Genomic DNA, 20407 nt, shown 5'->3' on the forward strand with positions numbered 1-20407 from the left:
CATACTCTACCTGGATTATATTAAAAACACCCCCAGAAACCACTTCATAAAACCAAAAATTTTACAGATGGAAGAGTACATCAAGTTTCCTCAAAAAAGGGTTAATTCTACACTAACAGAATTGGGATGAGAATTACATAAAGGATATGTATATCCTGCTTGATTAAAAGGATCAAGCCAACTAAAAAATCTTGCCAGGACTCAGAATACAGAAAACAGTAATAAGCAACAGCACTGAGTACAGCATATCCTCAAGAGAGTATAAATCCACTATAATAATCCCCAAGACACAAGACATAACCATTTCTTGCAATTTCCCTAAAAGTAGAAGGAACAAAATAGCAGCTGTGAAATCACCCAGACTACTAAAAAAAGCTCAGTATCTCAAAAAAAAAAAAAAAAAGAAAGAAAGAAAAGAAGGAGGAGGAGAAAAACTATCTCCTAATCAGCAACACATGCCAAAAAACGACGTTATCTACACACTAGTCATTTCTGGGGTGCAGTTAGAAAAACACCAGGATGACAGTCGCTATCATGTGGCCAGAAACCAATCCACCAGCAATCTGTCTCACGTGAGATCACTTTCTCTGCAAGACAGGGACCCCGCTTGAGCACAGCCTCCCCGGGAATAATGGTCTAGTGACGAAACTCTGGGGGGGGCCGAGCTGGCCCCGCCTGTGCACAGGTACAACAGCCCCGCAAGCCGAGGGATATCTTTCCAAGCCGACAGATGCGCGAACTGCGAAAGGAGGTCACGACGCTGAGAATGCATTTAACCCTTTGCTCGCGGGAACCAAGAGGGCGACGAAAGGGGAGAGGCACTGGATCTGCGGCTTCCGAGATTTTTTTAATGATGCAGGTGCCTGTGGCGGGAAGGTCTTGAAATGCAGCGAGGCTCCCTGCACCCTCCGATTCCTCCTGACTTCTCCCAGTAGCCCCGCTCCCTCCTCGCGGGGGAATCGCGCCGCGGCTGCACCCGACACCTTGGCCGTCGGAAACCTGCAATTCTCCCCACCAGGTTTGCTAGCGAGGCTCCCGCCCACCGCACAATGACTGACAGGCCAGAGGGGAACCGAGTGCCCCTCGTCCGAGAGACACCCCCGGCCTAACTTTGAAGCGCTGTTCGGCGCACTCCCTCCACACACGCCTCTACAGCCCCCTGCCCGCCCCTAGCTCATCAGGCCGCTTCCCGGCTCCAGCCCTCGGCCTCCGGCGTGCAAACGAGGCCCCTCGGCTTGGAGAGCCCGCGCCCCGGGCCCGGGGCCTGCAGGGGGCCTTGAGACAAAGAGGCTACGACGCCGCCGCGGCCGCCAGGACCGTCCCCTCGGGGACCGCGCCGCGCCCCCCTTCCCTCCGCCTCCTGGCTCGCGCGCTGCAGCCGCCGCAGCCGCCTTGCCTCACCGGTAGCTCGCGGCCGGGGCTCCCGCGCTTGCCGCTGCTACAGCCCGACGAACAATGGCAGGAAGAGGCGCCGGTGTCCGAAGCTCCAGCCCTCTGCGGCTCGCGGGCTCCCCGGCTTCTGGCTGGCTGGCTGACTAGCTGACTGACTAAACCTACTGGCGAAGGGAGGGAGCGGTGGAGCGAGCAGCCCCGCCGCGCGCCCTCCCGCCTTTCCTTCGCTAGGCGAGGCAGGCCGGGTCCGCAGCCCGCCCGCGCGCGCCCCTCCCCCTAGGTTCGCCACAACATTGTAGTAAATTTCTATTGGACAGCGCGGGAGGGAAGGAGGGGGCCGGGCTCGCGGCACGCCAACCTATTGGCTGAGGCCAAGTTCTGACTCCTCAGGTCTCCCTCCTCCCCTAAGCGGGTAAGGAGAGGGAGGGGAAGGAAAAAGGGGAAGGGGGGGCTAGCCGCGGTGCGCACGCGCAAATCAATCCCTGTCTGGAGCCCAAACCCGTGAGTTCCCAGCTCCAGTAGCACCCGCGTGGGGAATGAGGGAGCTAGCGCCCTGAACGCACATGAGGCCTTTCCTTCCAGAGCAGGGGAGGTAGAGAGCGAGATTTCACCTGTCTTCTGCATTTAAAACTCTTGTAACTCCTCCCCGCCACCCTCAAAATCATAAAAACTAGCTTCCACGGTCTGTTGCCCAGATGAACTGGGGTTGCTCCGACGATTGTCCTAACGTGTATTTATTTCCCTAGAAGTTTCAAAGGCCCCTGTCCCTTTACTCTGTCGTGTGGTCTCTGAACGGGGCTGTAGTCCCTGAACGGGACTGTAGTCCCACAGAGCGGAAAGACGACTCAGTTTTAAGCATGATACCCAGCAGGTAAGGTAAGTTCTGGCATTTCACTTTAGAGATGAGAAAATTGAAGCAGAGAGACTTAGACCTGCCAGGATAAGAAGCCAGACCATCTGACATCAGAGCCTGCACATGCCAGCTAGATGTGTCCTGTTGTCTAAGCACAGCCCAACCTCAGCTCAACCTCGGTAATCAGGTTGCCGAAGTTCAGTGCTCAGTCTCCAGCCCTCCCGAATTGTTTGGCCTTCTCTGTGCCTCAGTCACTGACCCCATAAAAGGGAAAGAATAATAGTTCCCATCTCATAGAGTTACTGTAAGAATTAATTAAAATATGTAAAGGACTTAGAACAGTGGCTCATACCTAGTAAGGTCTCAATAAGTGTTAATTATTACTACTATTTAGAGATTAAAATATCCACTGAGAGGTGTGCAACTGGCTGATACAATAATAGATTTGCTAAGCACTCAATTGTCAGCTCCAAGCTGAGCACACTACATAATATGGGTTTGAAACATTCTAAAGCCCCTTGAGGACCACATGAGTACTCCATCTAAAACGGGGTCCACTCACACACCCTTGCCCTGATATAATCATACCACTTTTTCATAACATTTACCCCACCTGACTTTCTACTACTTGTTTAATTGTTCACTTATTTATTGTCTCTCTCAAATAAATTGTTGCAATCAAGACCCATCAGACTGCAAGTTCAACAGGACAAGGACTTTGTCCCTCTTGCTCATCTTTCAGAACAGTGCACACATTATTAAATATTTGTTGAACAAGTGAGTGAATTCTCCCCATTTTGTTGATAAGGAAACTGAGGCAGGCTTAGTAAGTTCATGTGTCTTTGACTAGGGTACTAGAAGTGAAGCACTTGTTCTTAAACACTCTCATCCCCTGCTTCAAGTCCTCAAGTTCAGCTATGCTTTTGAATCGCAAGCTCTAGACCTACCACTTCTGGTCCTCAAAGACTTCCTTCACCTATCAGGCAGGGAAATCTGGCACCATAAATGATAAATATTGAAGATCATCCCCCAGATAGCACACCACTTCCATTCCTACCATATTATCCAGCAAATTCAGGTTCATTAAAATTAATATTCTCTGTGACTTGAAGTGCTAGCCAGTGGCATGTGAAATTTAAAGATGCTTAGTTGGATGCATGGAATTTGTAGCACTTAATGATCATCACCCTGAAAATAAATAAGAGGTCTCAGGCTTACAGGAAAAGGTTAGACAGGACTGATGGAAAATCTCTCTTGGATTCAGAACACTGTACCAAAATCTGCTGGCCTAGGTTCTTAGAATCTCACAGTCCTGAATTCCAGTGCTAGCTTTTAATTCTTAGCCTAGAGATAAAAGGACTTTTTAAATTATAAAGTACTACCCCACATGTGAGGGATTTTTATTATTAATTATGCCCTATCACCTGTTAGGTTAAGTGTGCTATCTCTGAATATAGCTGGGCCCATCCCATACTAGAAACTGAGGGATAAATAACATCCATTCTGAAGGCAGAGAAACTATCCCTACTTCTGTGCCCATCTGCCAAACCAGACATCCAGTCCCAGCTCACCCTGCAGCAACTGCCGTTGGATACCAGGAGTAAAGGTCCCAAGCACCATCTCTGAGGCTAATTTCCTAGGCAGAAACAGCTCGGCTCCATCCTCACGTTTGGATGGTGGCTTTGCCATGCTCCAAGGCCCAGGATGGGATCCCCTAGGGGCCATCTGCATCCGCCTGCCAGCTGAGCCCACCACTAATTCCCCCATCACCCCTCCTGTTCCTTCCTAGGGAATACAGGCCCTGCTAGCTATCTGTTAGCCCCTGGAGCAGTCAAGGTCACTAAGCAAAAAAACAAAAAGACAGCATAAAAGGGTTTTAATCCTCCCACTTTGCAAACTGAGCTCCAGCAAAAGCAAACACCAGCTGCACAAGAAGGTGAAATTAGATGGAGAAATTAGGTAGTGACCACTGGGGAGGACCAAGAAGGGGAGATGAGGCTTCTGATGGCTTGGAAGAGATGAGATTGGAAGAAAGAGGTAGTAGGGTAGGGGAAGAGTTGGAGTCTGAACCATACCCAAATCTGGGACGTGGACAGATTAGGGACACAGTTGGCCTGAAGCCCAGGTGATAGGGCTCATGGAAAATGTTTGTTGTGGAGGGCAGGAAGAGATGAAGAGTGCGTTGAAAAGCAGGGCCCATCAGCAAAGTGTTCTGAACTCACTACTGGTACCAAAAGTACACAAAGAGGAGAGTGTTTCATCCTGCCCATGGTCATAAACTTGCAGTCATTTTAGACTTTTTAGACACAAATGATAAATCAAACAAGCTATGGCTATTGGAATTGCTGTTCCTATAGTAGAATGCCTTTCTTTCTAGGGGATTGTTTTTATTAGGGGTACTTGAATTATTCATAAAAGTTTTAGAAAATATAGCTAAATAAGAATATAGTCAAGTACAAATGTAAATCACCACAAAGTCAACAGTCAAAAATAAACACCATCAATATTTTCTACTATCTTTTCTTATACATACACTCTTTTACTTACAAACAGTACATTAAATAACATGCAATTCCTGATTCCCTAGGTTCAAAGTGGTCACTTATCAGCAATTGCATCCATCTCAACGTAATGTTTTCTAACAGCCTTAGACGGTACTGTTTTGGAACTGAGTTTTTTCACTTAACAGCAAACATTTGCATCATCATTTTTAACAGTGCTATAAGTGGATGTTCTGTAATTTGGTTAACCATATTGCTGGACAGTTAGGTTGCTTCCCATTTTTCTCTTACAAGTGATACTCAACAAACATCGTCTTACTGAAATTATACCTATGACTTTTCTTAGGATCCATTGAATACGGCATGTTTTTCTTTTTACTAAAGCATACAAGCCTGCCTGTTCCAGTCCTTTCTGAGACAGAGGCAAAAGAAACTAGCAGATGCCGTACTTTTGTGCAATGCCTTGTCTTTCATATTTGAAAACACAGAGGGCATGTTTTGACCTCTGATAGAATATACTTTTTTTACAAAAAACTTCTGTGTACAATAAAAGAAAAAAACTAAATGTGATTAAAATCTTTTCATTGAAGTTGCCAAGGAAACAGTATCCAGAAATAAGGAGAATGGGAAGGAAGTTGAAATTATAAAGGATGACCCAGTGGACAATTCCTAAGACATTCTTTTGGGCCTCTAGTTTCACCAAATGTTAAAACTGATTAGGCCCTTAGAGATCATCAAGCTCAAACTGCCAACTTTTAAACAGATTGGGAAATGAATCCAAAGACTGGTAAACTTGCCCAAGGTCACACAGCACAGTGGTGGCAAAGTCCAAACTTGAACCCAAGTCTTCCAACCCTTACTACAGGGTTCTAGTCACAGCTTTATTCCAAGTCCAACTACATTCACTCTCCAAAGCTATAGGTCAAGATAAAATCTACAACCATCAAAGCTAGGAATATCTGAGCTAGAAGAGCCCTTAGAGATAGTAACAATTGGGCATGGTAGCTTATGGCTATAATCCCGGCACTCTCAAGTGTGAGACCAGCCAGAACTACATACCGAGAACCTGACTCAAAAAACCAAATAAATAGATTAAAAAAAAAAAGAAAGACTGGAAGCTCAAATGGCACAGCACATGCCTAGCATGTGCAAGGCCTTGGGTTTGAGCCCCAGCAACACAAAAACAGAAAAACAATCTAAGAATATAACAGCTACTTTTATGAGGAATTTACTATGTGCTGGGCACATACTAAGTCCTTTATATGTATTATTGCACTTAGCTTCACAGCAACCCTACAAAGTATTATTGACCCAATTACATGCGAAGAAACTACAGCTTAGACTGTTAGTGACTTGCCTCTGTCACACAGTTTAAACTAGGCCTGTCTGAGGTCGCCAGCCTCTATTCCACACTGCTTTCATGTTACTTTCAGAAAAGCAGCTTGGAAATTATGTGAATGGGCAACATCACCATCTGCCCCAGGAAGAGACTGTTGTGGCTATGATGACCGCAGCCCTGGACATCCAAGGAGGGAACCAAGGATCTGGACTCCCATGACCCGCCCCAAACCCCTTTTCTCGCCAGGTGGAGGGAGCCCAGTGACCCTGATCCAGCAAAGCCTCTAGCTCACTCAAGCTTAACCCAGTAAATCTCTCTCCCTAGAGCAGGGAACTCTCACATTCTGAAGGGTTTCCCAAGAGACAGAGAGGCCCTGTGCCACCAGCTAACTGAGACCCTTCTAAGACTAGTAAAGTAGGTCAGCCCAGTCCTCACCTGGGGGAGGAAAAGGAGAGAGGAGAAGATACAGGGAAGCAGAGGAAATTACATACCCAGAAATGGCTGGGCTTGACCTCCCCCAAGTCTCTGCAAAGCTGCTGTCCCTGGGCAGCTCCTGAGCTGCCTAACTTTCAGCTAACCTCAATTTTCAAGTCTCCCAGGGGCTAGGAGCCTATTAGTGAGGAAGAAAAGAAACAGTAGGTTGCAATCTTTCATCTGCCACATCACTTATACAGTGGTGGCAATCATAGCACAATGGTGGCACAGCTCAAACTTGAACCCAAGACTTCCAACCATTACCACAGGCTTCTGCTGCCTTTTTCCAAGTCCTGCTACAGTTATTCTACAGATCTGGAGGCCAAGCTAAAAGTCTATAGCCAAAAAACCCAGGAATAGCTGAGCTGAAAGATACCTTAGAGAAAATTTATTATTAAAAATAAAACAACTGAGGCTGGGGTGTAGCTCAGTAGTAGAGTACTTGCATAGCATGTGTGAGGCCCTAGGTTCAATCCCTAGCACCAAAAAATAAAAGCAGACTGGATGGCTAAAACAACAGGACTTATTTCTTCATACTTCTGGAGGCTGAAAGTCCAAGATCAGGGTGCCAGCATGGTCAGGTCCTGGCGAAGGCTCCTTTCCTAACTTGCAGGCGTCACTTTCTTGCTGTGGCCTCACATGGCAGAGTGAACTCTCTAGTATCTCTTATAAGAGCATCAAAGGTTCCATCTCCAAATACCTTCACACTGGGGACTAGGACTTGAACGTGAGAGTTTGGGGGAGACACAGACATTAAGTCCTCTAAGATCCCATTTCCTCACCAGGCAGATGAAGGTAGCTGTACTTATCCAGGCTGTCTCACAGGATGGCCAGAAGGATCAAATGATGTGGTCTGGGAAAAGCTTCTGCAGATTACAAAGCCCACACCTGCAATGAGTAGGACTTTTTTTTTTTTTTTTTTTTGGCAGTACTGGAGTTTGAACTCAGAGCCTCACTCTTGCTTTAATTTTGGTTTTGTTTTGTCTTTTTGTTTGTTTTTTTAGATAGGATCTCACATTTTTGCTAGGGCTGGTCTTGGGCTGTGATCCTCCCAAGTAACTGAAGTCTCTAGGCTGGCCTAGAACTCAATATGTAACCCAGGATCTCTATGAACTTTCAATCTTCCTGCTTCAATCTCCTGAGTATTGGCAGCCCTAAGTAAGATTTTTATTTTAAATCTGTTATCAAACACACTGAAAGAATCTTCAACTGAAGGCAAAAGCCTTCTTGGAAGTGAGGACATAGTGGTTTTCCCATTTCTTCGCCCACCAATCATTGAGCACCTCCTTTGTGCCAGCCCTGGAGATCCCAGCATGAATGAGATGAGTCTGCAGCACAATAACAATCATTATCTTTGTCCCGTGAGTGATGGCAGAGTGGCAGCAAAGGGACCTGGGTTCAAACCAAAGCTCCACTACTGAGATACTAAGTGGACTTCAGGCAAGTCATTCCCCTCCCTTCCTTATCTACCAAATGGTGGAAACATGTGCCAACCTCAGTGCCAAGTGCTTTATATGCAATGTGTCACTGAGCCTCCACCACAGCCCCAACGAAGGTCTGAGCATAATTCCCCGTTTACAGATGCATGAGTAGAATCTCAGAGAAGTAAAAATCTTGTGAAAGATCGCTCAGCCAGTAAGTGTCCAAGTTAGGATTCAAACCCACATCAGCCTGGCCCTATTGCAGGTGCTCTTTTTAAAACTCACAACCCTGTGGAGCTGGTACAAATATCTTAACCCCATTTGCTTATTTTGGGAACTGAAATTAGAGATGTAAAGTACTATACCCACTGTCACACAGCTGAGAAGGAATACAGTTGAGAAGCCAGGAGTCCCTGACTCCAGAGCCCAACCCCTTGCACACTACACACATCTTGTCTCCCTTCCCCAGTGAGACCAAACAGGCGTCCTTATCTGTTTGACACATGAGAAAGCTGAAGTCTGACAAGAAGTACCAATGTGCCCAAGGTCACTCAGCAAGCCAGCAGCTAAGCAAGGACTGAAGTCAGTGTCATTTCCTCTACCCATAACAGCTGAATCCTAAACATCAGAAAATACCCGTGCCCACCAAACATTTGGAAACCCTACAATTAGCTCCCCAGGGAAATGGGGATTCCCGCCCCCCAACTACACCAGACCAGGACTAGTGTAGGGAAGAAACTTTGAGAATTCTGTCCAGAGGGAACAGCAGCTGAGCTGGTGACCCATGTGCCCCTAGCTTTGAAAGTCATGGTTTCAGAGCTGAGAAGGGGACAGTTCCAGGGGAAGCTGCCCCAGGTCTGGGCCTCTCCCCCCTTCCCACTAACTAACACAGCTCTCTGCTGTGATTTCTGCTCATAAACAAAATGCTAATTACCAATAATGACATAATAACCATTGTGGACCCAACAGCCAAACAGCCCCAACTAGAAATTCTGCATAGCTCAGGCTCAGGAACAAAAGATTTGGACACTCCAACTGAAACTGATGCCTTGGCAGAAAATATCAAAAGCAAAAGGGCCTCAGAGTTGACCCAGCCAAAGTATTATCTGGCAAATGGAGAGGTTGATGACCACTCACTTTCTCCTACATTTCACACATGTTCTCATACAATTACTTACTGAGAGTCTACTGTGTACTTAGCACGGTGCCAAACCCAGAGAGGAAAAGAGGCTTCATTTCTTTGTTCACTCCACAAAAAGTTATTAAGCACCTACAATCTGTCACACACCCTGCTCTAGGTACAAGGGATGTAACACTGAATAAGACAGACAAAAATCATCACCATCACCTAGCTTACATTCTGATGGGGAGAGACAGACAATAAACAACCAATAAAATATAGCCCAAGTGTGATAAATGCTATGGAGAAAAATAAGCAGGGAAGACAGGGATTGCTGAGATGCAGGGAAGGAAGGGTGTTACAATTTAAGTAGGCTAATCAGAAAAGGCCTTACTAAAAAGGTGACACTTAAAGAAAACCTTAAGGAGCTGAGACAACGAGCCAAGAAAGCATTGTAGAAGGTAGTGTACCAACAAGTGCAAAGGCCCTGGGATGGAAGTATGCTAGTGTGTTCAGAGACTTACCTGAGATCATACATCCAGACATTACTAGAGGTGGGGGAAGAGGACAGACACAGACTAATCACCTGCTGTGTATTTAGACTCTCTGTAGCTTAGGACAACAAAAGCTATCACATGGATGTGTCCTGCAGTTCTCCATGAACTGTTTACTGACTGGCCCTTTTGTCTTGTCACAACTGATCACAGAATAACAATAATAATAATTCTAATATGTCAGATATAGACTGAATATATGAATTATTACATAATTTGACCCTTACATAATCCTATGAAAAGGTGCTAATTTTTTTCTTTTTAAGGCTTTTGTTTTTTGCTTTTTTGTATGGTCAAGCAATTGCTAGAGGTGCCACAGCTGGTGAGTGGTGAAGCTGAGGTTTAACCAGGCCTGTCACCTGGCAGCTCCCACATCCCTGCTCTTAAACTTATAGTGTAGTAGGAACTTCTAACATCAGCCTATCCCATCCTCTTTTTTTTTTTTTTTTTTTGGTGCTAGGGATCCAGTAGGGTGTAGCACATGTTAGGTAAGTGCTCTACCACTGCGCTAATCCCAACCCCATACCTTCCTTTTATAAACTAAAAAAGAGACTCAGGAAGGCAGGTGATTCTCCTAAGAGCTGGAGAAGAGCTGGAAAGAACGGTATTCTGCTCTGCCACATTTTAGGCTATCTGTGGATCAATTTTTCTGTTTTAGGCTTATTTCCTGGCCTCTGCAGAAATCTTCATGTCATCCTAACTCCTGGATAGCAGTACCAAGGAACTCACAGTCTACCTCTGTCTCTTTGGCCTATGGTGGGGCAGGACTCTTCCTACTCTTTCTAAAGTGCTCACAGGGGCGACCAAGGAGAGGAGACTACAGAAGGGAAATTGTCTTGGGTGAGGCAAGAGTGTCCTAGCCAACTGGGAAAGGGAAAAGATGCTGAGACTCTGGCTATAAAACTGGTTTATCAGGTTTAATTTGTTCAGTAAGAAACACTATCAAATTGGATGGGTTGGTACATATTTGTAATCCCAGCACTTCAGACACTGAGGCAGAAAGATTGTGAGTTCTAGGCCAGCTTGGGCTACATAGGGAAACTCAAAAAACAAACAAAAAGAAACCTTATCAAACTCCAGGTCCCTGAACTGGGAAGAGATAAGACAGTTTTATTATTTATTTATTTATTTATTTATTTATTTATTTATTTAGTACGTACTGGGGTTTTAAACTCTACCAGTTTTATTATTTATTTATTTATTTATTTATTTATTTATTTAGTACGTACTGGGGTTTTAAACTCTACCAGTTCTTTTTTGTGAAGGATTTTTTCAAGAGAGGGTCTCATAAACTATTTGCTAGGCTGGCTTCAAACCGTGATCCTCCTGATCTCTGCCCCCTGAGTAGTTAAGATTCTGTAATCTTAGCCACAGGTGCCCAGCTGGAACAGAGTTTCTTAAGAGGCAGCAGTTATAGGAGCATAACAGTGGCTGCCTACACTTGAGGGCTCCCTACGTGCTTTAGCTACATCATTACCAATCCTTGCAGGAAAATCAGCAGAGGAAACTGAGGCTAAGAGAGGTAAGGTTGACAGCCAGGATCACCACACCAGACCCATTCAGACAGAACAAAAAGGGTCCAGAGACCTGACTTCTACTAAGTGACCTTGCACTGCCAGCTGCCCACTCTGATCTGAGGTTGCTGCCTATGTATGAAAAGGGATTTGGTGGCTGGCATCTGTTATACGATCCAGGAATCTCAGAGGTCCAGCTCTGCCCTGATCAAGGGGCCTCCTGACATACAAGATTTTTTCCTTGCAAGCACCAGAAATAAAGAGCCTGAAAGGGAGGAGGGGAGGAGAGTGACAAATTTTCCAAATATTTACCCCTGTTTTCCAAGTGTTCTGGCTTTGGTCTCCAGCCAGGGGCTGTTCTGTAGGGTAGCGGATAGAGGATACCCAACTTCAGGATTGAGAGTCCTTGGGCCTGAGGCCAAGGTGGGCAAAGCAGGAGGGGAGCCAGCTTGGCATCAGGCCAGGCCCCTCTGGAGACATGGGCTTGTTTCTTAATCTTTTCCTTCCTTTGTTGACTAGAGCCAGCTCCTCTCAGGAGAGACAGGGGAAGCAGTGGGTGGGGCACAGGAGATGGGGAGTCCAAATGATGATGACTTAATTAGAGCTTCTTTTTGTGGGCACACAAACATGTAGACCCTGAGCCAGGCAGTTTTCTGGGTGACATCACTGAAGCCTCTGCCCCTTCTTAGAGGAAAACCTGCTGTCTCCATGTGCCTGAGGTAGAAACTGAGGTGCAAAGAGGACAGGTGAGTGCCTAAAGGCTTGACAGTGGCAGGGCTGGCAGGCAACCCAGGCTGTTGACTCCTGACAGGGAGCCACTGGGTCTGCCTACTATGTGGGTGAGAAGGGGAAAGGCAGTGATGGGGGAGGAGCAGGGAAGGAAGGGCCCAGCAGAATAGGCAGATATGGGGATACAGGAAGGAAAGGGGAACCAGTGACCAGCTCCCAGGCCCCACATGGTGTGGTGTGGCCCCGCTTCCCTGGCCAGCCTCATCTCCCATCACTGCCTGCCTCTCTTTGTCTGCTCCAGCCACACCAAACTATAGGCTTCTCCACTCTACGCACACTATGTAGGTTCAGGTCTTTCTACATGTTGCTTCCTACACCTAAAAGGTTGTTCCTCCATTGTTCACCTGGAGAGCCCTCATTTATCCTTCAAATCCCAGCTAAGCTTTTTTCCCCTGACACCTAGGAAGAGTCAACCACCTGTTGTCCTGGCTCACTGTGCACCTGGGAGGCAGGGACCTGTGCTCAGGGACCTGTGCACATCTCTGTATGCCCCACACCCCCAGAATCTAGCCCAAGTCAGCACTCAATAAGTGTTTGTTGTCTCTTATCACTACATCTTTGAGGCAGGCAAAACAGGTTTTCGTATCCTCACAAGCAAGACAAGGAAAAGGAGGGTAAGTGAGAAAGGAGTGACTTCTGAGGTCACACAGATGTCCAGTGATACAGGTAGGCTTAGAACGCAGAGATTCTCTGCACCACATAGCCTCTGCCAGGCATCCAACCCAGAGAGCTCTCATCCCTGCAGACCCACCAGGGTACCACAAGGGATCCCCACATGAGATACCTGGGCCATTCAGAAGTTGTACCCCAGTGTCCACCGCAGACACAGCTGCTGCAGGGGCAGTTGAAGGGGAAGGTGGTGAGGAGTGGCTTTTATGCCTCCCTGACCCAGCTCTGGCTTCTCTTTCCAGATACATTCCTCAGCTAGAGCCACCCCTGGGCCCAGTCACTCTTTGACTCCAATGCTTCACTCTCACCTCTACCCTCTCTCGCCTGTCCACTGCAGTCCATTATCATGTCCTCATGGCTCTGCCTCCTAAACAGACCTTGCATCCACCCACTGGTCCATGGTACAGTCCCAAGCCCAGCATTCCTCACCCCGACAGTTGCCCCTGCGCCTCTCTGCTTAATACACAATGGCTCCCCATTGTCAGTAAATCAACCCCCCATAATTGTCCTGAGGCTGTCTCTCCAGGGCCATTCCCCCAAGTGCTGGTTATGGCTCTGTAACTTGGCACACTCTACTAGCAATGGCCTTTCTCCTGGAATCTGCCTAAGAACACCTCTTCATGCTTCAGTGCATCAGTCAAAGGTGGAGTTGGTGGTTTCTGGGTCCTTCTAAACCAACTAGACTCTGAGCTACCCAGGGGACAGGGACTCTACAGATTCAGCTCTGGCCTCAGGTCCAGCACAGGGCCTGGCACAGAGTGGGAACAAGAAAGCAAATGACTAGGAGAAGGAGGCTCATTCATACTTCCATAAGGCCATATTCCCCAATTCACCTTACAGGTACCTTTTGGAACCTATCAGACTAGACTGCTATCTGCCTGTCCCTAGCAGTTCCCTCCCAGGCTTCATTTCCACTGTCCTAAAAGGAACATTTTTATAATCCCAGAATAATGCTCATAATTGTAACAACAATCATTATTACCATTTATTGGGTGTTCGTCATGTGCCTCATTATTTAATCCTCACAAGAACCCTAAGAGGGAGGAGGTTCTTTTATTGCCCTCATTTTGCAGATAAGAAATCTGAGGCTGCAAGAGGTTAAATATCTTGTCTAAAGTCACATGACAAGTAAACAATAGAAGCTGGACTCAAAGTCAGGTCTGTCTGACCCGCAGCCACTATGCTGTTCAGCCTTCTCCTGCTTTCCATTAGAGCACCAGGGCTTGGATGGGAGAGTAGTGTGCAGTGTGTGTGTGTGTGTGTGTGTGTGTGTGTGTGTGTGTGTGTGTGTGTGTGTGTGTGAAAGAGAGAGAGAGAGAGAAAGAAAGAGATAGAACTTTTTAGACCAGCACACACCCCAGTAGCTCCCACCAGCCCTGAACCGGCCATTGAAGATGGATAGAGAAGACTCATGTAATCCTGCTTCCTTGGGGGAGATAAAGAGTTTGGGTCTTGAAGTCAGCAGATTTGGGTCTGAACTCAAGCTCCCCCACCAAACAACTGTGACTCTAGGTAACTCCGCTTACCCATTACCAGTTCGTTTACCCATAAAGTGGGAATAATAATGCTTAGCTCAGAGGGCCACATGAGATAATGTGTCTAAAACAGCATATAGGAAACATGAGATAAATGGCAAATGATACATACAGTGACTAGGGCTTCTCAGGACCCCTAGGCCTAGGCAGATATAGTTCTCCGGGGCCCTTCCTGGGGCCTTTTCAGCCAGAGCTGAATACTAATATATTCAGCCCACCCATATTCTAACTAATTCTCCACGAGAATATTCTTTATTAACCCTATTTTACAGATGAGGCAACTGAAGTGAGAAAGTATGTGACTGAACCAAGTCACACAGCAAAAGAGTGGCTAAGCTGGAATCTCCACTCAGCTACCTCCACACTGGGTAGAGTCCAGCCCATATTTCAGGGTGCTGGGCAACCTTCTGGGCAGTTCAGGGGCTCCTGACTCCTGGGTTCTAATTGCAGTTGGGTAGGAAGTTAAAACTGGGAGAAAGGAGCCAAAAAGATGAACTTTGTAGTCTCCTCTCAGAATAAGCCCAAGAGCCTGAAAAAAACATTAATACCAAGTGGGGCCCTATGCTGGGCGCTTCTCTATGGCTCCCTCCTCCCCCCACTCAGGGAAAGTGTTGTGACACATATGTCACAGATGAGGTCTCCAAGACCCAGAGAAGTTCAAGACTTGTGCAGGATCACACTGCTAAGAGTTGACCTATTGTGAAGGCGGAGTCCCTCCTCACTCCTCCCACCTTAACCCAGACCTTCCCAGCTGCCCCTCTCTTTTGATGAAAAACAAAGGCTCTGTCACTCCCTCCCAGGTAGCCCAGTTGCTTAGGTCCCTCTCTCTGTTGATTGATGCCTGCATGGTACAAGGCCCCCCTCATACAGCTCAGAAGAAACTTTAACACTTCCAAGAAATTCACAATCTTGTGAGCAAATAGTGGACTTGTGTTCACTGAGCCCCTGTGATACTGAGCACTTTATAGCCATTAGCCATTCAATCCAACACCAAGTACATCAATGAGTGTACAGTAGGTCCTCAACAAATACCTGTATTCGTTCAGAGACAGTCACTGAACACCTACTATGTGCCGCTACGTCCTTGGTGCTAGAGACATAGCAGTGGAACAAAACCACCTGTCCTTGAGGGGCTTATGTGAATAAAAGAACAAACACACTTCTGTCTGGAAGGCACTAATGCTCTCATTTTACAGATGTAAAACTGTGATGCACACAGTTATCCCAAGCCTGTCTTTCCCAACCACCTTTCTGTTGTATCACATGTCCCAAAACTCAGTACCCAGGGTGCCAAATGTCAGAAGAGAAGTCGGCCCTGTTAGGACCCTAACTTCATAGAGTGCCTTCTCTCAGCACTTCAGTCCTGACCCCTGGGCCTCTCCTTTGGCTTTCCAGTTGGCTTAGAGCCCAGGACATGCATTAGCATTGAGTTCACGTGGCCATCAGTAAGTCAGACCAGTACTCACCCAGAAGCAGCAGTGGCAGTCAAGCAGTCAGTCAGGAAGAGGCAATGGAGTCATCGCCACAGTGGTACATGGAAGCAAAGGACAACAGTGAGACATACAGCACAACAAATGGGCTCTTTGGGGCTCTCCCACTCCAAGAGGAATCCTGCCTTCCCTCTGCCCCTGGGGCTCTGCTGGGAACCCTAAGCTCAGCCCCTTGAAGGTAACAGTGTCCCTGTAGGTAAACACTCACTGAGCAAATACTATGTGCCAGGTATCAGGGATACAGTCTGAAGAAGACAGACATCATTCCTGCCCTTATTAGCCTACAACGTAGCAAGGAGGCAATCGTGTAAATACTTGCTGAATTATAACAGTGATGATTCAAGGAGGATGAGTCAAAGAGGAGACTTAAGAACATAGGTTCAAATTCTGGCTCCACTATTTATGACACTGGCCGTATTTTCTAACTTCTAAGTGCCTCGTTAACTCACCTGGAAAATAGAGGTGGCATTAGTATCCACCTCACATTACCTCATTCATACGTGTAAAATATTTTGAACAGTAAGGTACTGACAATAAGTGTTAGCTACTAATATTTCAGGGCGCTGTAAGCAGGAGTTTCAAAGGAACCTAAAGTGGGCAAGGCTACCACCTACCTGACAAGGATGCTGCCATGGAGACCAATGAGATAAGGCAAGGTAAGGCTAAGCCTGGCACATGGTGATTACTCAGCGAATGCAGGTGTTGATCTTACAGTGCTCCCCAGCATACCCCAAAGTAAAGCATCTCTACAAAGGAGAGGCTGGAAGTGACTCCTCCCCACAAATACACCCAGAACTACAACTTTGAGCTGAAAAATAACCAACAACCATACTCTCTCCTGATCCTACAAATGCCTCATTTTTGACCTTCACAATAACCCATGACATGGAAAAAGGCAAAATTATTACTATTCTGATTTTACAAACAAGAACGGTGAGGTGAAGGGACTCTTCTCTGTGTGTCATTTTGTCTCCAAGCCTATTTAAGTGGTCAAGCCAGGATTCCAGCTCATATCTGCCTGTGTTTTTTTTCTCCTGATTTCCTTTGATTTCCCTCCCCTCAGTCTCTGCAGTCCTAGCCACACAGCCCAGACAAGCCTTTGAAACCCCCCCCTACCTCAGTGCTTTCATCTGAAATAGTTGACAAAAAGTCAGCCCAGAATCCAAGCTATTCCTGACAAATACTCTTCCTTTGCTGGCTCAGTCATTGGCATGGTGGCCCCTGCTCCGCCCCTTTACCCTATGGCTAACATCAGCTGTGGATCAAGGAATGTGTACACTCACTTAAATCCACATTTTACAGATGGAGAAAGTGAGGCCCAAAGTGGGCCACATATCCAAGTTGCCTTTCAGTACCCAACTCTTGGACCTGGACAGTAGTTGGGTAGGGCTGGCCCTCTGAGGAAACCGAGTTGTAGGTTGTCCTCTGCCCTTTTTCCCATATGCAGTGCCCAGTGGACACCCAGTGCAAGTGGCACAGCCTGTCCCCCAGCTCCCCAGCCTGTTCACCTTACAGCTCAGAGCTTGCTCTCACAGGAATCAGGCTGTTCCACAGGTTAGGGCTGAACGATGTGAACACTTCAGTACCTTGGAGTAGAGATTCCTCATCTTGGTCAAATCTGAGTTTTGGAATTGAGTATAAATTCAAATACCAGGTCAGCTACTTCCTAGCTCTGTGACTTTGGTCAATTCACCTCCATGAACCCCTGTGTCACAGAGATGACACTTCTTCTTGGTAAGGATTCAACAAACTAATGCTATATATTAAAGGCTTAGAACAGAATGCTGTGCCCAGTAAATGCCTAAGAGGCAGTGGCCCTAATTACAGCTAGAGAGCACAGGCCAAGAGCAGGATTTTTTTTTTTTTTTTTTTTTTTTTTTTGTGGTACTGGGGTTTGAACTCAGGGTCTCACCCTTCCTAGGCAGGCTTTCTATCACTTGAGCCACTCTGCCAATCCCTAAGAGCAGGATTTGTGGGCTTATCAGAGCCAGTCTTGATTTGTCCCATCCTATCCCCTCATTTGGGATAAGGGTAGATGGAAGGCTTAGTTCTAGACCAGGTCCTGAGGCTATAGTAATGGGTGTTGGAAGACTCATAGACTATAGGCTCTTTGAAACCCAGGAAGAAAATAGCTTGGCCTGCAGACTTATTATAAAGGGGTAGAATCCTGTCTCCTTTGATAAATGTCAGAATCGTAGACCCTGAGGAAATTCTAACCCCTCCCCCAGGGGAATGTTACACAGACTTACTCTGCAACAAATCTGGACCACCAACACCTCTATGGTGAGCTCTTTGTGAACATCCTCGTGGGCTCTGTGGCAGGTAGACACCTGGATATGGCACAGAGTAGGTGCTCGAGAAAGGCTTAGAGAATAACCAACTGAAATTCTTTGGTCTCACCCCTCTGTCAGGGTCCCCTCTGGGATTCTTTCCTTGCAGCTCTCCAACTGACACCCACCCCAGCCTTCGTCTCACCCACAGCCCAGGTCCCAGCTGGGCCTAGCTCCAGCTGACAGAACTCTAGCTCTCCACAGGTCCTACACAGCGTCAGCATCTTCCCAGCCAGACTGGGATGTTCCTGCCCAGCACAGCCTACCAGGCTCCTGGCTAGGGTCCACTCTGCAGAGGGTGCTGGCTCTGCCCTGCCAAAACCCCACCCCCACTGGTCTAGGGGGTGGGGTAGCCTCAAAGCTTCGGCTGGCACCTGGGACCTATAGAGGGAGGCCAGCCTGGTCTAGGCAGTACAGGGACTGGTCGATCAGGAGACAGTGGGGTATAGGGCCTCCTGGCCTCACTGAGTGCCACCTACACATCTAGGCACTCCACCCTTGCCCCATGTGGCTGGGACCTGGCAGGCCCTGCATGATTCTCTTGTATACACAGGGGAAACCTCGGGGCTTCCCCATTCCATTCCTTCTTAAAACACCCAAATTGGCCTGCTCTCAGACCAGCTGCCTTTTTGATCTCTGCTTACTTAGTGCTTCATTTCATACTGCTAATGCCTATAAGGTCCAGATTATTGGGTACAGAGGACCCTGTGGCTCAGAGGGGTGAAATGACTCATGCAAGGTCACACAGCAAGGATGTGGCAGGGCCAAGATTCAAAGCCAGTTCTGCTGTGTGCAAAGCCTACAGGGCACTGATATCTGTCAATCTCCTTCCTTTCCTCCCTCTATGCTCCCTGCAGATTCTGGTTCCCTTTTTTCCCAAACCTTCCACCTCCTTCTGCAGTCTCCCTCCCCCATTCCTAGTCAGAATTAATAATTCTCACCTCACAACTGTTGTGACATCTTATTTACATGCACTCAACAGCAGTAGGTACCACAGGCTGTTCAGGGGTGTCTGTCTGCCACTCTACCTCTCAGGAGAGCTTTGATGGCAGGGAGTGACAGTAGGTGCTACTTAGACCTGAGGTCTGTCACTTCTATCTCTCCCTCCTCTACCCCACCTCCATCCCCACGCAAAATTCTCTTGGCCTCTCCCTAAAGATCACTTGCAACCCTAGCCCTCTGCCAACAGCACCTTCCAGACCTGTAACTGGGGTGGAGGCAAGGAGCTCACAGAATAGGGAGGGGGGCTCTGAGCCAGTGCTCTGGCCCCTCCCAGACCCCTCCCTCTCCCTTCAGTAGCTGAGGATCTGACCCTGACATGGCACCAAGCAGTGCTCCTAGGGGCTCCCAGCAGCCCTAAACCACAGCCCCAGTCAGACTAGCTCCAATCTACCTCCGGTAGAAAAGGGCTCCAGGGGTAGAAAAGGGGCCGCCTTCAGCCCTCGTCCAGGGGTCACAGGCAGCCACCCCTTCCCCAGGAGAAGCTATAGGCCCTGGAACAACCTTACCCAACCCTCCGGGGCAGTCCTCCCCTCCCTCTTCCAGGCAAGCACGGGCTGGGGTCTGTCTGGACAAATCCCCGCCTCCAACTTGCTGAGCGGGAGGGGTCTCGTCCTTCCCCAAAGAGGTGGGGCCTTCTGGAAGGTGCCGGTGAAGGCGAGACAACTCTTAGGGAAAGCCAGAGGACAGGGACAGGGAGGGATTGGGCCACACAGAAGGGAGAGATGAAAGACAGAGAATCGAGGGATGGGAGCGAGCTGGAACTTGAGTCGGACCGAGACCCGGGAGACCAGAGGCAGAGGGAAATCCCCGAGACCCAGCCTGGAAGGGAGTGCGCGGGTCCGGGCCAGCGACTGGAGCGCCACCCAGGCGGGCAAAGCCGGCGCCCCAGCTCGCGGGTCCCTGGGTCCCGAAACTCAAAGTCAGTTACGTAAGGACTGGAGTGGGGCGCGGGGCCTCCGGCAGGGTGCCCCCTCCCGCCCCGGCCCGCGCTGCGGCGACCCGGCAGGAGCTTGCGGAGCAGGCAGGGCGGGGTTGGCGGGGCGGCCTTGGGCTGCGCCGCGCCGCAGGGATCCGCCTGGGGGACACAACCTGGGGACGCCGGCGGCGTGAGTCTAGTTCCGGACCCGAGCTCCTGGACCCCCTTTCCTGACTCCCGAGCCGCTCCCCGCACCCCTAAGTTCAAGACGCCCATGCCCCCTTGGACCCCAAGTTTGGACCCTGAAACCTAGGACCTGTATAGCCGCCTCTCTGGACTCTTCGACCCTGGTCTTGTCCCTTCCAAGACTGCCCGGGCCCTTGAAAGTGGGTTCATCTGTCCCTAACCCTGTCCCTCCCAGGGACCGGGGGTAGCCCCGAGGCGGACCAGGCTCACCTGGGCTGCACCAGGCGGGGACCTGGCCGGGCCGGGCCGGGCCGCGTCTTCG

The 20407-nt window shown here is 48.3% G+C and overlaps 1 protein-coding gene across 3 annotated transcripts in view; it reads right to left on the reverse strand.

Annotated features, from left to right (window-relative positions):
• Epb41 (erythrocyte membrane protein band 4.1) overlaps positions 1-20407 on the reverse strand; it is a 203304-nt gene extending 182897 nt beyond the window's left edge. The window contains exons 1-2 of one of the 3 annotated variants that reach the window (XM_074080775.1): positions 20356-20407; positions 17901-17981 (exon numbers count right to left, since the gene is read on the reverse strand). The gene's annotated coding sequence lies outside the window, so the exon portion shown is untranslated. Of the gene's footprint in view, positions 1-1401; positions 1625-15627; positions 17145-17900; positions 17982-20355 lie in introns of those variants that run through there. The other 2 variants (XM_074080768.1, XM_074080767.1) reach the window with 2 other exon arrangements.

The sequence above is a fragment of the Castor canadensis genome, chromosome 7 (assembly GCF_047511655.1).
Source record: "Castor canadensis chromosome 7, mCasCan1.hap1v2, whole genome shotgun sequence".
Lineage (NCBI taxonomy): Eukaryota > Metazoa > Chordata > Mammalia > Rodentia > Castoridae > Castor > Castor canadensis.